The sequence below is a fragment of the Equus asinus genome, chromosome 4 (assembly GCF_041296235.1).
Source record: "Equus asinus isolate D_3611 breed Donkey chromosome 4, EquAss-T2T_v2, whole genome shotgun sequence".
NCBI lineage: Eukaryota > Metazoa > Chordata > Mammalia > Perissodactyla > Equidae > Equus > Equus asinus.
In genome coordinates this window covers 137703508-137722428 of record NC_091793.1, presented here as the reverse complement: position 1 = coordinate 137722428, position 18921 = coordinate 137703508, and the positions used below count along the sequence as shown (strand labels likewise).

The window sequence follows — 18921 nt, the reverse complement described above, 5'->3', positions numbered from 1 at the left end:
TAAGAACCTACCCATTTAATTTTACTTTTCATAAGACAAAATAAGTTCTTTTTTAAAAATCTTTAAAATTTTATTTTTTAAATTAACGCACATTAAATTGAACTCTTTTTTTGGCACATAGTTCTATGGATTTTAACATATGTAACCACAACCACAATGAGGATACACATAATTCCATCACTCTAAACCCTAATTTAAATTTATACCTTGTACTTAAGATTTATTCAGTATATATATTTGAATATATTGAAAATTTATTTTTCTGTGATAGCATCTAAACATACATTTGTAAAATTAACCATTTCATAAAATCTACAAGGTTTGCCATTTCATTTTTCCAAAACATAATAAATACTTCTACTCAAATATAAGTTGTAATAGGCTATAAAATCAGTCTTATTTTAATATATGACTATAAAATATCTTAAAACTGCTTCTTCTTTAAGATTTTAAATTATCACTTGTATTCTAATCTAATTTATTATAAAAATTCCAAAAACCTACAGTTACCTCTTCGGCTATTAAAGTAAGAAAAAAATTTTTATAACTTTCTTTTCTGTTCTGAATTTTTACATTATAAATACATTAGTCAAGAATAATATTTTTTAGAAGGGGTTTAAAAAATAATAAGAAAGTTCCATTAAGAACAATACAGCAGGTTAGATACTGTAGAAGCCTCTCTTGTTAGATAACAAAAAACAGAGTTGATCTAAAACAAAATCTTTATTTTGTGGCTGGGCTCTGCTACAGAAAGTAACAAAAACCAGAGGCCACTCCCGTCCTCCAGCCTCTCCCCCCAGAAAAAAGAGAAAAGAAAAAGCTGTGAGCTAAACCTTGAGTGATGAGCACAAGCAGAGGAAATTTCCAAGGGCCGTGCTAACACACCGGTTTTGTGGCTGGGACACTGAAGCTTGGACAAGCAGCTGATAGGGGAGGAGAACTTAAAAATCCCAAGGTGAGACTAGGAACATGAAAGGTCCTGCTTCTGGTAAGAACAAACGCAGCTATTATTTGAAGGTACACAAACCCAATTAAGGCTCAGTTTCCCTTCACATTAAGATCAATCAAATATAAGTTTACAGTCAAAGAGTGTCAAAAATACAAGGAAATAAACCACTGCAAGAGAGGGTGAGTGGACTTGGACACCCCCTAAAGACTTCAAATGTTGGAACCATCTAATAATGAACATAAAATAATTATTTAATATTTAAAGAAATAAAAGAATGAATCACAGGAATAAGCAAGCAAGAAAAGACTACAAAAAGCTTAATTTGAAAAAGAACCAAATAGAAGTTTCAGAAACGAAAAATATCGATTAGATGCAGAAGAATTACTAAATTGGAAGACAGATTCTAAAAATTGCCCAGAATGCTTCATAGGAAAAACAGAAGATGAAAAATACGAAGAAGAGACTTAAAACTAGGCAAAATAGAATGAGAAATTATAGCACATCTATCACTGGAGTCTCAAAAGGATAGAAAAGAGAAAATGGACAAGAGACAATATTTGAAGAGATAATGTCTGACAATTTTTCAAAACTGAAGACATGAATTCCCAGATAAAGTAAGTATAAAATGTACCAAGATATATCAAAAGAAATCCATACCCAATGTAGTGAAAGTGCAAAATTCTAAAAAGAAGCAGGAAAATCTAAAATGCAGTCAGAGAAATAAGAACTTCGCCTGCAGAGTACTGACATTAGATATACAGCAGACCACCCAATAGCAGCAATGGCAGTAATGTCACAGCAACAATAAAAAAGAAAATAACTAGCAATGTACAAATGTATATGCTCAAAACTACTTTTTTGCAAAAGAGGATGAGAGAAAGACATTTTAAGATTAAAAAACCCTGAGTTTACAATGAACAGATCTTACATGAAAGAAACTTCTAAAGAATATAGAAAACAAAAATGATTTGAGATGCTAGAAAAATGGTAGACAAAAAAAGTAGTAACTCTATGAAAATTCTAAATAAACACTGCACAAATAATAATAAGATTATAATTTTGTGTACGTGTATTTTAAGGATAGAAATAAAATACTGGAGAGCTAAATAAAATACACATAACTCAGGAGGGGTGGATGATGGATAAACACAATATATCAAAACTTACAGGATCCAGGGAAAGCAGTGCACAGAGGGATATTTAGAGCAATAATGCCTATATGAAAAAAAGATAAAATCTCAAAACAATAACCTAACTTTATACCTTAAGGAAAAGAAAAAGGAGAGCAAACTAAACTGAAATCTAGCAGAAGGAAGGAAATAATAAAGATAGAGGGGAGATACGCAAAATCAGGAATAGAAAAACAACAGAACTATCAATGAGTCTAAAAGTTGGTTCTTACACAAGATTGACAAAATTGACAAACCTTTAGCTCGACTGACAATAAAGAAAGAGGGAAGGCACAAATAACTAAAATCAGAAATGAAAGTGGGGACATAACTACCAATCTTACAGAAATTAAAAGGATAATGAGAGAATACTAAGAACAATTGTACAACTATCTCTATTCAGATGACATGGTCTTATATATACAAATCCTGAAGAATACACAAAAAACTATTAGAGTTAATAAACAAATTAAACAAAGTTGGAGGATACAAGATAAACACACAAAAATCAGTTGTATTTCTATATACTAGAAATGAACAACCCAAAAATGAAATCAAGAAAATAATCCATTTATAATAGCAACAACAAGAACAAAATACTTACAAATAAATTTAACCAAGGAGGTACAAGACTTGTATGCTGAAATGATAAAATACTGCTTAAAAAAAATTAAAGAAGACCTAAATAAACATAAAGACATACTGTGCTCACAGAACTGGAAAATGTGAATACTGTTAAAACGGCACTACTACCCAAAGCAATCTACAGATCCAATGCAATCTCTATCAAAATCCCAAAGACCTTTTTCTCAGTCATAGAAAAGCCAACCCTAAAATTCATATGGAATGCCAAAGAACCTGAATAGTCAAAACAATCTTGAAAAAGAAGCACAAAGTTGGTGGACTTGTTCTTCTCAATTTCAAAACTTACTTCAAAAAAATGCCCTAGAGTACTCGAAAGAATGTGGTACTGAACTAAGGACAGATATGTAGATCAATGGAATAGAATTGAGAGTCCAGAAATAAACTCATATATCTATGGTCAAATAATTTTCAACAAGGGTACCAAAAGCATTCAATGGGGAAGGAATAGTCTCTTCAACAAATGGTTCTGAAAGAACTGAATACACACATACAAAAGAATGAAGATGTACCCCTACCTTACACTATATTAAAAAAAAAACAAAAACGGATCAAATAACTAAATGTAAGAGCTAAAGTGATAAAATTCTCAAAAGAAAACATAAGGGTAATTCTTCATAACCTTGAATTTGGCAATGTGTCTTTAGATATGACATCAAAGGATGAGAACTAAAAAAAAAATATATTGGACATTATCAAAATAAAAACTTCTGTGCAAAGGACACCATGACAAGAGTGAAAAGACAATCTAGGGAGAAGATATTTAGACATCAAATATCTGACAAGGGTCTATAATATATAAAGAACTCCTACAACTCAATAACAAAAAGACAACCAAAACAACCTATTCAAAAAATGGGCAAAAGAGTTGAATAGACATTTCTCCAAAGAAGACATACAAAGGGCCAACAAGCACATAAAGATGCTCAAGTTGATTAATCATTATGAAAATGCAAATCAAAACAATAATGAGATATCAGTTCAAACCTGCTGGGATGTCTATATTTTAGAAAAAGAAAATAACAATGGTTGGCAAGGATGTGGAGAAATTGGAATCTTCATGCATTGCCAATAGGCAGGTAAAATGGTGCAGATGCTGTGAAAAACTGTTTGGCAGTTTCTTAAGAAGTTAAACATAGAATTACCATATGACAGCAATTCCACTCCAGGTATATACCCAAAAGAATTGAAAACAGGTGTTCAAACGTAAACCTGTACACAAATGTTCATAGTAGCCCTATTCATAATAGCTGAAAGTGGAAACAACCCTAATGTTCACCAGCTTATGAATGGACCAACAAAATGTGCTATCTTCATATAAAGAGATAGTATTGAGCCATAAGAAGGAAAGAAGTAGCGATACATATACTACCACACAGAATAACCTCAGAAGCATCATGCTAAGTGAAGAAGCCAGACACAAAGAGTTACATATTATATGGTTTCATTTACATAAAACATCCAGTACAGGTAAATCCATACAGGCAGAAAGCAGACTGGTGGGCGCCAAGGACTTAGAGGAGGGGGGAACAGAGAGTAACTGCCAAACAGGTACAAGATTTTAATTGGGGATGATGAAAGCATTTTGGAATTAGATAGAGGTGGTACGTGCACAACACTGTGAATGTACAAAATGCCACTGAATTATCCATTTAAAAACAGTTAATTTGGGGGCTAGCCCTGTGGCCGAGCAGTTAAGTTCATGCTCTCTGCTTCGGTGGCCGAGGGCTTCACTGGTTCACATCCTGGGCGTGGACCTAGTGCCACTCATCAAGCCGTGGTGAGGCAGCGTTGCGCACAGTAGAACTGGAAGAACCTACAACTAGTGTATACACCTATCTACTGGGGGGCTTTGGGGAGAAGAAGAAAGAAAAACATTTTAAAGAGATTGACAACAGATGTTAGTTCAGGGTCAATCTTTAAAACACAAAGCAAAAAATGCTTAATTTGGGGGCTGGCTCTGTGGCCCAGCAGTTGGGTTCAGAGTGCTCTGCTTCAGCAGCCTGGGTTTGGTCCCAAGGCCCGGACCTGCACCGTTTGTCAGCAGCTGAACCATGGTGACGACTCACATACAAAGTGGAGGAAGACTGGCACAGATGTTAGCTCAAGGCGAATCTTCCTCATGCAAAACAAAAGAAGAAGATTGACAACGGATGTTAGCTCAAGGCAAATCTTCTCAAGCAAAAAAAGTAATAAAAACAGTTAATTTTAAGTTACATGAATTTCATGTCAATTTTTTGTGTGGTGCTGAACTAACATCTGTGCCAATCTTCCCATATTTTGTATGTGGGATGCCGCCACAGCATGGCTTGACGAGTGGTGTCTAGGTCCATGCCCAGGGTTCAAACGTGCAAACCCTGGGCCACCAAAGCAGAGTGCATGAAATTAACCACTACAGCACTCAGCCAGCCCTCACCTCAATTTTTTTAAAAAAGTAAAATGGTACCAAAAAGAAAAAACAGATGTACGTGTGTGAGTGTGTTATGTGTGTGACAATCAGGAAAATGTGAACATGCATTATACAGTTGATGATACTAAGGAATTTTTGGTGTGTCTTTAGGTCTGTGAATGATATTATGGATGAAATTGATTACATGATGTTATGATAGCCAGGATTTGAGGTGCTCTCTCTCTCTCTGTGCCTACTACTTACCTCAGTTTCCTCTTGTGTGGCTCTGTGTGGCATGCACGCCTCTTCTTGGGAACTGTGAGTAAAAAGCTATTTTTTCAATGGCAATCATCTCCTGATTTGTTGGCCTCACCATATCTGAATAGAAATAAAATCTATTTTAGGAGTGAAGTCAGCATCACGGAGGAGTGAGCTCTTTCGTTAGAGTCTCTCCCCTAAGATACAATGAAAAGGACATTTGTAAAGCAACAGAGGGCATGCACGCAAGACAACAGACATCTGAGAGACCCAGACAGCTGTACATCTGAAGGTGGGGGTGCTGGACCCTCCAGAAGGCAGTGGAAGGAGGTATGGGAATCTCCTCTCCCTCTACAACTGCAGCGACCTAGGGTGCTGGACTGCGCGTGGCCCTCAGGGGAGAGGGGAAGGGGGCAGTCCTCCACAGGAACGCCTTTGCTCTCCAAGTTCCCTCACAGCCCATGTAAAAACTCCACGTGGAGAAGACAAAGCAACCTTAACACCCCAGTTACATCAATGGATGGATCATCCATATAGAAAGTCAACAAGGAAATAGTGGAATTAAGTGAAAAACTAAACCAGATGGGCTTAATAGATATATATGGAACACTCCATCCAAAAACAGCAGAATATACATTCTTCTCAAGTGTGCATGGAACATTCACAAATACAGACCATATGTTGGGAAACAAAGCAAGCCTCAACAAATTTAAGAAGACTGAAATCATACCAACCATCTTTTCCAACCATAATGCTATGAACTAGAAATCAACCACAAGAAAAAAGCTGGGAAAGTGACAAATATGTAGAGACGAAACAACATGCTACAGAACAACAAATGGATCATTGAAGAAATTAAAGGAAAAATAAAAAAATATCTGGAGATAAATGAAAATGAAAATACACCATACCAACTCATATGGGATGCAGCAAAAGCACTCCTAAAAATAAAATTCATAACAATACAGGCCAACCTTAACAAACAAGAAAAATCTCAAATAAGCACTCTTAAACTACACCTAATAGAACTAGGAAAAGAAGAACAAACAAAGCCCAAAGTCATCAGAAGGAGGGAAATAATAAAAATTAGAACAGAAACACATGAAATTGAAACAACAACAACAAAAAAACAGTAGAAAGGACCAGTGAAACTAAGAGCCAGTTCTTCGAAAAGATAAACAAAATTGACAAACCATTAGCCAGACTTACTAGAAAAAAAGAGAGAAGGTTCAAATAAATAAAATTAGAAATGGAACAGGAGACATTAGAAAGGACACCACAGAAATACAAAGGGTTATAAGAGAATACCATGAAAAACTATATACCAACAAATTAGATAATCTGGAAGAAATGATTCATACAAACTCCCAAAACTGAAGCAAGAAGAAATAGAGAATCTGAATAGATCAATCACAAGTAAAGAGATTGAAACAGTAATCAAAAACCTCCCAAAAACAAACATCTTGGACCAGATGGCTTCTCTGGAGAATTCTACCAAACATTCAAAGAAGATTTAATACCTATCCTTCTAAAACTATTTCAAAAAGTTGAAGAAGATGGAGCACTTCCCAACACATTTTACAAAGCCAACATCACTCTGATCCAAAAGCCAGACAAGGACAACACAAAGAAGGCAAATTACAGGCCAATATTGCTGATGAACATAGATACAACGATCCACAACAAAATATTGGCAAACTGAATACAACAATACATTAAAAAGATCATACACTATGATCAAGTAGGATTTATACCAGGGACGCAGGGATGGTTCAACATCCACAAATCAATGTGATACACCACATTAACAAAATGAGGAATAAAAACCACATGATCATCTCCATAGACGCAGAGAAAGCATTTGACAGGATCGAACATCCATTTATGATAAAAAAGCTCTCAATAAAATGGGTATAGAAGGAAAGTATCTCAACATAATAAAGGCCATATATGACAAACCCATAGCCAACTACTCAATGGGGAAAACTGAAAGCCATCCCTCTGAGGATAGGAACAAAACAAGGGTGCCCACTCTCATCATTCTTATTCAACACAGTACTAAAGGTTTTGGCCAGAGTAATTAGGCAAGACACAGGAATAAAAGGTATCCAAATTGGCAATGAAGAAGCAAAATTCTCGCTATTTGCAGACGACATGATTTTATATGTAGAAAACCCTACAGAATCTATCAGAAAACTATTACAAATAATCAACAATTACAGTAAAGTTGCAGGGTACAAAATCAACTTATAAAAATCAGTTGCATTTCTATACTCTAATAATGAACTAACAGAAAGAGAACTGAAGACTATAATCTCATTTACAATCGCAACAAAAAGAACAAAATATCTAGGAAAAAATTTACCCAAGGAAGTGAAAGACCTATACAATGAAAACAATAAGACATTATTGAAAGAAATCAATGATGACATAAAGAAATGGAGGGGGCCAGCCTGGTGGCGCAATGGTTAAGTTTGCACATTCTGCTTCAGCGGCCCAGGGTTTGCTGGTTTGGATCCTGGGTGTGGACAGGGCACTGCTTGGCAAGCCATGCTGTGGTAGGCATCCCACATATAAAGTGGAGGAAGATGGGCACGGATGTAAACTCACGGCCAGCCTTCCTCAGCAAAAAAAGGAAGATTGGCAGCAGATGTTAGCTCAGGGCTAATCTTCCTCAAAAAATAAAAAAAGAAAGAAAGAAATGGAAAGATATTCCATGCACATGTATCAGAAGAATAAACACAGTTAAAATGTCCATACTGGGTCCAGCCCCGTGGTCAAGTGGTTCAGTTCATGTGCTCTGCTTCGGTGGCCCAGGGTTTTGCTGGTTCAGATCCTGGGAGCGGACATGGCACTGCTCATCAGGCCATGCTGAGGCAGCATCCCACACGCCACAACTAGAAGGACCTACAACTAGAATATACAACTATGTACTGGGGGGGCTTTGGGGAGAAGAAGAAGGAAAAAAAAAAAACATTGGCAAAAGATGTTAGCTCAGGGCCAATCTTTAAAAAAGAAAAAATTGTCCATACTACCTAAAGCAATCTACAGATTCAATGCAATCCCAGTCACAATCCCAATGACATTGCTTGAGGAAATAGAACAAAGAATCATAAAATTCATTTGGGGCAACAAAGGACCCTGAATAGCTAAAGCAACCCTCAGAAAAAAGAACAAAGCTGGAGGCATCACAATCTCTGACTTCAAAATATACTACAAAGCTATAGTAATAAAACAGCATGGTACTAGCAGAAAAACAGACACACAGATCAATGCAGGAGATCTGAAAGTAAAGATATAAAACCATACATCTATGGACACCTAGTCACCCACAAATGAGCTATGAATATACAATGGAGAAAGGAAAGGCTCTTCAATAAATGGTGCTGGGAAAACTGGACAGCCACATGCAAAAGAATGAAAGTAGACCAATATCTTTTGCCATACACTAAAATTAACTCAAAATGGATTAGCAACTTGAAGGTAAGACCTGAAACCACAAAACTCCTAGAAGAAAAACAGGCAGTACACTCTGACATCAATCTTAGAAGGTTCTTTTCAAACACTATGTCTACTTGGACAAGGGAAACAAATGAAGAAATAAACAAGTGGGACTTCATCAGACTAAAGAGCTTCTGCAAGGCAAAGGAAACCTGAACAAAACGAAAAGACAACCCACTAACTGGGAGAAAATATTTGCAAATCATATATCCAAAAAAGGGTTAATCCCCAAAATATATAAAGAAGTCACACAACTCAACAACAAAAAAACAAACAATCAAAAAATGGGCAGAAGATATGAACATTTTCCCAAAGAAGATACACAGATGGCCAACAGGCACGTGAAAAGATGTTCCACATCAATAATGAGCAGGGAAATGCCAATCAAAACTACACTGAGACATCATCTTACACCTGTTAGAATGGCTATAATCACCAAGACAAAAAAGAAATGTTGGAGAGGGTGTGGAGCAAAGGGAACCCTCATCCACAGCTAGTGGGAATGCAAACTCGTGCAGCCACTATGGAAAACAGTATAGAGATTTCTCAGAAAATTAAAAATACAAATACCATATGACCCAGCTATCACATTACTGGGTATTTATCCAAAGAACTTGAAATCAACAATTCAAAGAGACTTACACACCCCTATGTTCACTGCAGCATTATTCACAATAACCAAGACATGGAAGCGATCCATGTGCCCATCAACAGAAGAATGGATAAAGAAGATGTGGTGTATATATATATATATGTATATACATATACAATGGAATACTACTCAGCCACAAAAAGACAAAATTGTCCCATTTGCAACAACATAGAGGGACTTAGAGAGTGTTACATTAAGCAAAACAAGTCCCACAGAGAAAGACTAACACCTTATGATTTCACTCATATGTGGAAGATAAACTAACACAGGGACAAAGAGAACAGATTAGTGGTTACCACAGGGGAAGTTGGGGAGTGGGCATAAGGGGTAAAGGGGCACATTTAAATGGTGACGGACAAATAATAATGTACAACTGAAATTACACAGTTATAAACTATTATGACCTAAGTAAAAAAAAAAAGAAAAGAAAAGGAAATGATAGGCTTTGAGGTTGCCTTTGAAAGCAGTTGGGAGCTCCTTGGCATCAAGAGAAATGTCTCACTGCGAGGCTATTCTCTAGAAAAGATAAAGTTTTCAGTCCAATAAAAAAAATATATTTTAAAATAATCATAAACATATAAATGCTAGCATCCTAAATAAAACCTCAGCAAACAAAATCCAGCAATGCATAATAAAAAATGTTCTATCTCACTTGCCACCAACTTTAAGTACAGCCAATATGAACAGTAAGTTTAGACTAGAATTTTATATGAACAAAGTATGATACCAGCTGCCTAAAATAGCACAATGGCCTTAAAAAAATGAAAATTCTAGAGATAAACTTGACAAAGATATGGAAGATCTATGCACTGAAAACTACAAAACCTAGATGGGAGAAATTAAAAAACTGTTAGAATTAATAAACAAATTCAGTAAAGTTGCAAGATACAAAATCAATACATAATTTGTTATTTCTATACACTAATAATGAACTATGAGAAAGGGAAATTAAAAAACCAATCCTATTTACAATTGTATCAAAAAGAATAAAATACCTAGGAATAAATTTAACCAAGGAGGTGAAAGACTTGTATAGTGAAAACTACAAGACATTAATGAAAGAAAGTGAAGATACAAATAAATGGGAAAATTTTCAATGCTCATGGATTGGGAGAATCAATATTGTTAAAATGTCCTTACTACCCAAAGCAATCAACAAATTCAATGCAATCCCTATCAAAATTCCAACAACACTTTTCACAGAACTAGAATAATCCCAAAATTTATATAGAACCACAAAAGACCCCAAATAGCCAAAGAAATCTTGAGAAAGAAGAAGAAAGCTAGAGGTATCATGCTCCCTGATATCAAATTATATTACAAGGCTATAGAAATTACAACTTAATGGTATTGGTATAAAAACAGACACACAGATCAATGAAACAGAATAGAGTCCAGAAATCAATCCAGGCATATATGGTCAATTAATTTATGACAAATGAGCCAAGAATATACAATGGGAAAGAACAGTCTTTCAATAAATGGTGTTAGGAAACCTGGACAGCCATATGTAAAAGAATGAAACTCAACCACTATCTTATACTGTACACAAAAATAACTTAAAATGGATTAAAGGCTTGAACATAAGACCTGAAATCACAGAACTCCTAGAAGAAAACATAGGTGGTAAACTCCTTGACATAGGTCTTGGTGATGATTTTTACAATCTGACACCAAAAGCAAAAGCAACAAAAGCAAAAAAGTCCCAAGTGGGACTACATCAAACTAAAAAGCTTCTGCACAGCAAAGGAAACCATCAATGAAGCAAAAAGGCAACCTACTGAATGGAAAAAAATATTTGCAAATCATATATCTGATAAGGGATTAATATCTAAAATAAATAAAGAATTCATACAAGTCAACAGCAAAAAATCCAAACAATCTGATTTAAAAATGGGCAGAAGATCTGAATAGATATGTTTCCAAAGATGATATACAGATGGCAACAGATACATGATAAGATGCTCAACATCATTAATCATCAGGGAAATGCAAATCAAAATTTCACCAATTATAGTATCATAAAGAATTGCTCCATCACCATAAAAATCTCCTGTTGCGTCATCTATTTATCCCTCCCTAACACCCTCCCACCCTCCAACACCATCCCCAACCTCTGACAACTACTGATCTTGTTACTATGTCTATAGTTTTGCCTTTTCAAGAACGCCATATATTTGGAATCATACAGTATATAGCCTTTTCAAACTGTCTTCTTTCATTTGTCAGTGTGCATTTAATGTTTCTCCATGTCTTTCTGTGGCTTGATAGCCTATTTCTTTCTATCACTGAATAATAATAATTCACTGTATGGATATACCACAGAGTGATTATACATTCACCTATTGAAGGACATCGTGGTTGCTTCCAAGTTTTGGCAATTGTGAATAAAGTTGCTATGACTATCCATGTGTAGATTTTTGTTGGACATAAATTTTCAACTCATTTGGGTAAATACCTAGTAGTACAACTGCTGGATTTTATCGTAAGCCTATGATTTTTATGGTGATGAAACAATTCTTTATGATACTGTAATGGTGGATACATGACTTTACACATTTGGCAAAAGCCATAAAACTGTCCAACACAAAGAGTGAACCTTAACGAAAACTATGGACTTCTGTTCATAATAATGTATCAACAGTGGTTCATTAATTTTAAGAAATGTACCACACTAATGCAAGACGCTAATATAGTCATGTGCCACGTAAAAACGTTTTGGTCAACAACAGACCATATATATGACAGTGGTCCCATAAGATTAGTACCATAGAGCCAAGCTGTAGAGTAGGCTATACCACCTAGGTTCGTGTAAGTGCTGTATGGGAGGAAGAAATTTTCCTCTATACTCCTGGCTGGTCTAAGAATTAAACTGACATGAGACAGATTAACAGGAGAAAAACAAACAAAAGTTTAATCACATGTACACATGGGAGAAACAGAGGAAAACCAAGTGACTGACCAAAATGGCTGAAGCCCTCACCTTAAATGCCATCCTCAGCCAAAGATAAAAGAAAGTGTTGGGGGTGAGGAGAGTGGACTTCAAAGGGAAAGAACACAATTCACAGGTAGGTGAAAAGGAGCAAATGTTTGGAAAACAGGTGTTTGGCCACACAGAAACAGAAGAACACAGAGGGGAGCCCAAGAAACAGATTTTTCTAGGTTCCTCCCTATCTACCACCTAGTTCATGTTACGCTAAGGTGGTAGCCTGCTTCCTGAGACATGTTTTTTTTATCTGAATTCTTTTGGGCAGTTAAGGTGGAGGTAACGAAAAAAAACAGATTTTTAAGAATCTTTCATTTCTTAAAAAGAATCAGCCTAAAATAATCCCTACGTTAAAGAGACACATTTTGGGGTAGAAAGTTTTGTTCCCTTTCAGTACACTCTATGATGTTCGCACAACCACAAAATCACCTAAGGACGCGTTTCTCAGTAGAGATCCCTGCAGTAAAGCAACGCATAACTGTAACGGAAAACAGTGTGCTGGGGGGAGGGGGGGAGGGTGGGAGACGAGGGGGAGGAACATGGAAATCTTTGTATTAGCTGCTCGATTTTTCTCTAAATCTAAAACTGTTCTAAAGAAAGTCTTTCAGTTAAAAAAAGAAAAAGCAATCAGAGAGACTGTAAACCAAAGCCAACAACAAATCACAGTATATGAACTCCAAAATTATCCTGGAAGTTTTGGTTAAGTTATCACACTCTGGACAATGTTGGAGTTAGGTTGCAAAAGAAAATATATTATTTTTTCACTAACTTTTAAAATAAAAATGAGAAGGTTTTGTCAGTAAAATTGTATAAAATAGTTGAAGAGAGTGTTCTGGAGTGATAGGGTATAGGTTTGAATTTCAACTTTATACTTACTTGTCAAATTAGCTAATGACTCTGAGACTTAGTTTTCTCAACTGCAAATTGGCAATACTATTGTATTCACCTCTTTGGGTTGTTACAAAGATTAAACAAAGTAACGTATGCAAAGGGCTTGGTGCAGTTCCTAGTACAAGGTCAGTGCTCAGTAAATTACTTTTCAACCTTTAATTGTGCAAACTAAGATTAAAATTTCATCTACCCAGACTAAATAAACTCTTAGCTTCTTAAGGGCAAAAATTTGTTAACAGTCATCTCATCAATGTAATCAAAACTTTCATCAATGTAATCAAAACTTATCTGGACTTAGTATGAAGCTTCTAAATATATTTTTCTATACTGTCTGAAAAAAATTACAAAAAGTTTTTCAGTTTTAGATGACTAATAGACTCTATTTCAACATTATTATTGTTTAGTTTAAAAATTCACACATCTTTGGGGCCAGTCCGGTGGCGCAGTGGTTAAGTTCGCACCTTCCGCTTCGATGGCCCAGGGTTTGCCAGCCGGATCCCAGGTGTGGACCTATGCACCGCTTGACAAGCCATGCTGTGGTAGGCGTCCCACATATAAAGTAGAGGAAGATGGGCATGGATGTTAGCTCAGGGCCAGTCTTCCTCAGCAAAAAGAAGAGGATTGGCGTCAGATGTTAGCTCAGGGGTAATCTTCCTCAAAAAAAGAAAAATTCACAAAACATATAAATGTAATAGAGAAAGAACATGGGGTCAGTCTAGATTTAATGAAAAATTCAAATTGTTAATTTCTCTGAACTTCAATTTCTAGTTCTTTAAAATGAGGAGTTGGTATGGGTGATATCAAAGATCCCAGCCAGTTCTAAGATTTTATGTTTCTAACAGAAGATTGTCCCTGAGCTAACCTCTGTGCCAATCTTCCTCTATTTTTTGTATGTGGGACACTGCCACAGCAGTGCTTGACAAGTGGTGTGTGGTTTCACACCCAGGATCTGAACCCCCAAACCCCAGGCCACCAAAGTGGAGAACACAAACTTAACCACTACACTACTGGGCCGGCTCCCAATTTTTTTAAGTATATTGAAATATTCACTGTTTAAAGATATCGACATTAAGATTTAAAAATATTTTTGAGAGCTCTTTAATTTTTTAATGTATTATTATGATAGAATAAAGATTATGCATTTAATTGTGATAGCCAAAAAATAATTTAATGTTTATAGAATGTTTATTATACTTGACAATTATTAGCTAGAATCATTAACAAACACTCTATTGTTACGTGATGTAGGACCTATTATCACCATTTTACAGAAAAGGAAACTGAGGCCCACTGTTCAAGGGTATAAGGTTATCATTTATTGAGCACTTAGCATAGTAACGCACTATGCTAAAGCTGTTTTACATACATCATTTTATTTAATCCTTTCAACAAACCTGTGATTCAGCTGCTTTCTCCAAGTTACATATAAGGAAATAAGAATCAGGCAATTAAATAACTTTCCCAAGATTACAGAAATACTAAGCGGCTGAGCAAGGATTCAAACCTACATTTATTGATTCCAAAGCCCACTCTTTATTATCACAATAGGACCGCTTTCAAGGTAACAGACAGCTCCCTCCTTCCTTCATTAGTCACAGCTTTAAATCTTTTTTTGAGGGGGAGGATAGGTTAACAGATAAGAGATGCTAAAAAAAGTTCTTTGTGCATTTGTTCTCAACTTGTCCTGGTTGAAATTTAATTACAGGCAGTCCCTATGACACACAAGCCCCCCCTGCAAGCAACCTACAGCTCTCTAACCCGATGAAGAGGCCAGAGCTCTAACCACACAGGCATCGTGTCCACTGCGAAGACCTTTTGTAAAGAGAGTCAGGAGCGCAGCTTGGGAAAGAGAGGGAAAAGTGCAACTAGCTTAGGGGAAAGAACCCTAAAAACTCACGCCTAGTTTCTCAATAGGTGCCCTGATCCTGTTAGAAATTGTCCCCACTGGCCTACATCTTTTTCATTTTGTTTACTTTCTCTTACCCTATCTGAAATTTCACCAATGAAATAAATTTTCATTGGAGTTAACCAGCATTTTCTCTCAAAAAGTGAAAAACTCTGGAGAGACTATCAGTCATTAAGAAATTTGTGTAAATTTCTATCAGGATATCTTTCCTCTTTTAAGATGAGTTAAAAACAGCTACCCTGAAAAGCTTAATTTGGAGGTGAGAAAGCAAGTGCATTTGAACTCAAAGCACTTAAACTTAAAAGGGATTCGGCAGGCCTGAGCTAGGTGCTGCCGTGGAGACGCAGGGCAGGGTGACCGCCCTAGGGAAGGCGTGGGGAGGATGCTCACAGAGAAGATTGCCAAGGCAAACCTCTTACTTCAGAACTTTGCCCAGACTGGGATCTGGCCAATTGAAGAAAGACAACTTCTTTTCTCTATTGTCTTCTGAGAACACAAAACTCAAAATTTTCCCTTCAATATGCACCACAGGACATCTGAAACAAGCCTTTGTGATTGTTGTTAGTGCCATTGTGTCAACTCTGACTCCTAGTGACCATGTGGACAGCACAGCCGAACCCTGCCCGGCCTTTTTGCGCCATCCTCTCACCTTCCGGCGCTGTATCAGACAATGCTATTCACAGGTTTTCACGGCCAAGTTTTTCAGAAGTGAGTAGCCAGGTCCTTCTTCCTAGTCTGTCTAGTCTGGAAGCTTCACTGAAACCTGTCCACTGTGGGTGACCCTCCTGGCATTTGAAATACTGGTGGCAGAGCTTTCAGCAGCACAGCAACAGTATGACAACCAACAGACAGATGGTGTGGTTCCCTGACCAGGAAATGGTCCCAGGTGGTGGGGATGAGTGCACAAAATCCTAACCACTAGACCACCAGGGTTGGTGTTATTGTGATTACACTGATGAAATACTACTTTAAGTAGTTTCTATATGCAAAAGTGGGTTTCAATATCTATTGACCTAACCCATTGTTGAATTGGAGATTAAAAGTACATTTTTAAGGGGCAGGCCCAGTGGCATAGTGCTTAACTTTGCACGTTCCACTCTGGTGGCCCAGGGTTCGTGGGTTCACATCACATTCCAGGTGTGGACCTAGCACAGCTCATCAAGCCATGCTGTGGTGGCATCCCACATAAAATGGAGGAAGATTGGCACAGATGTTAGCTCAGCACAATCTTCCTCAAGCAAACAGAGGAAGATTGGCAACACATGTTAGCTCAGGGCCAATCTTCCTCAAAAACACACAAAAAAAGTACATTCTTAAGTTACAGACATCCTTTTTGAAAAATAATTTGAATACAGTGAAAAGTATTACTCCTTCCTCCCCTAATTCTTCTATCAATCTGCATTACTTTCTTCAAGCTTGACAATTGCAGGGTGATTCAAAATACCCAATTTTCCCATCTAACCTCAATGTTAGTATGTGCTGTAAATATTATCCCTAACTTTCAATTAACTATGTGAAAGTAAAGTTTTTAAGAATGAAGATATTAATATTAAGTAGCTAGGTATAAAATGTTCTTTTCCAACTGGTAACCACAAACAGAACAAAGTACCTATAAACAAAGTACAATTTGACTTTTTCATTAATATGTAATAGGCAACAGTTGATTTTTATAGAGCTATAACCTTCAATTAGTTAAAAATAAGATTATTACCTTCAGGCAGTAGCTCAAGTTTAAATTCCAGGCCTGGAGCATTCTACTACCCACAAAATGCCCTCTCTTGTTCACTGAAGTTCTTCCTTTTGGGGCACTAAATCATGATAGTGGTAACTTCATTTATGTGAAAGCTATAATTATATCTTCATAGCAGCATTTTTTCTGTAATGAGAAGGCAGATATTCATATACATTTTATTTTCCTACACATAAAGAAAGGTTTTATTATAAAATAGCCATCACCAGCCTGGTATAACAGAACCATCAATTGACTCAGTTAAGGAGAACTAAAGCCTAGGACTGACTTTACAGATAACTGCTTGTGTCCCGGGGCAGGTGACTTAGCCTCTCTGTTTGTTTCCTTATCTAAAGTTAGGTAGTTGGACTAAGGTTTTAACTCTCACATTCTGTAACTACTACTGACACAAAGACCTCTACAGGAAATTACATTTTTCTCCATAAGAAAAATATTTACAAATAGGGCATCTTTCGGAGTCATGGAAGCTTGAACTCAAAGGCCCCCCTCCCCACATCCCACTCCCTATAAAATCCCAGCCTTGATTTGACAAGCTTATTTCTTAGGCAAGTAGAATTGGGATTGGAGAAAGAGAGCTGAAAAAAAGAAGAAAGTATTAAATATGTAGTCTAGACAGTTAATCATGATTGGACTTCAGAACATACACTAACGCATTAATTTTGCATTCTAGAACGTTTCATATCACATTTAAAAAGTGGATGTTACCTTATATTAAAAGCAAAGATTAGGAAGAAAGTGTTAAATTAAAAATTTGCTGTTTTTATTTATAGAGGAAAGGGCTGTTTATTGTTGATACATAATGAATGCTCGGCAGAGGGAGGAGACTCCTCGGGCCGTAGTGACTCACATCTCTGCGGATCATACGTGGTCTATTGCTGTTTTGATTTTGTTGAACAGCATTTCTGTGTGTTCAAAATTTGAGAGGTAATTCTCAGCTGCAATTTCTAAAAAATTGTCTTAACATCTGATCATTTTGTTGAGTTTCTCCTACAGGCTTTTGTGTAGTAAAATTTATGCGTTAAAACCAGTGGTCCGAGAATAAATCACCAGACAGGATAACTCAAGGATGAAGCCCCTTGAAGTTTAGTCAGAGTTTCTCTTAATTCTACATAGCTTGGTTACTGTCTCAAGATTTAAAGGATCTTGAAATTTATTCAATATCAGTGTCAGATCTTATTAACTACATTAAAAAATATTGCTCAAAAGTACTTTAGAAAATACAATTTCTCTCCTCTTTCAGGGTAGGTAAATGACATAATGTTCATTTTATGATGTATACAAAATTACTATGAATAAGTGATGTCAAAAATTAAATCAAGACTCCTAGTTCACAAATAATTTATAAAATAATTTATTTTTTTAAAGATGGGTTTTGAAAGTTGTAGTATGTTAAATCAAAATCAAACTTTTAAATGTATGCAAATATACATAAACAATAACTCATTTTAACTTTTCAGTGAAAAACATTTAACACGAGTGTTCACAATGTCTCTTTTATCTAAGGTTTGTCCTCCCTATAAACTACCCTGTAATCTTGGTTCTACCCATTTCTTACCCTGTACACACATACCTCTTTTTACCTCTTTGCTCTTTGACACCTTCACAAATTATTCCCTATAATCCTCACAATGCCTATGAGGTAGATCTTATTATGTCGAGTCATAGGGAAGAAAACCAAAGCTGTCAAGTGAGTTGCTCAAGATCACAGACAGCATCAGAGCTCAGATTCAAGACTAAGTAGGGGGAAAAAAAAAAAAAGAACAGTGAGGACTCCAAAGCCCATGCATAGTCTTTATACTATACCACACCATGACCTCATATACAAAAA

The 18921-nt window shown here is 36.2% G+C and overlaps 1 protein-coding gene across 15 annotated transcripts in view; it reads right to left on the bottom strand.

The window, feature by feature from the left end:
* CARF (calcium responsive transcription factor) overlaps nt 1-18921 on the bottom strand; it is a 99487-nt gene that overhangs the window by 78414 nt on the left and 2152 nt on the right. For 5 of the 15 annotated variants that reach the window (XR_011502990.1, XR_011502997.1, XR_011502989.1 and 2 more), the window contains exons 1-2: nt 18664-18802; nt 17055-17219 (exon numbers count right to left, since the gene is read on the bottom strand). The gene's annotated coding sequence lies outside the window, so the exon portion shown is untranslated. Of the gene's footprint in view, nt 1-5413; nt 5528-13898; nt 14007-17054; nt 17220-18663; nt 18827-18921 lie in introns of those variants that run through there. The other 10 variants (XR_011502992.1, XR_011502999.1, XR_011502991.1 and 7 more) reach the window with 4 other exon arrangements.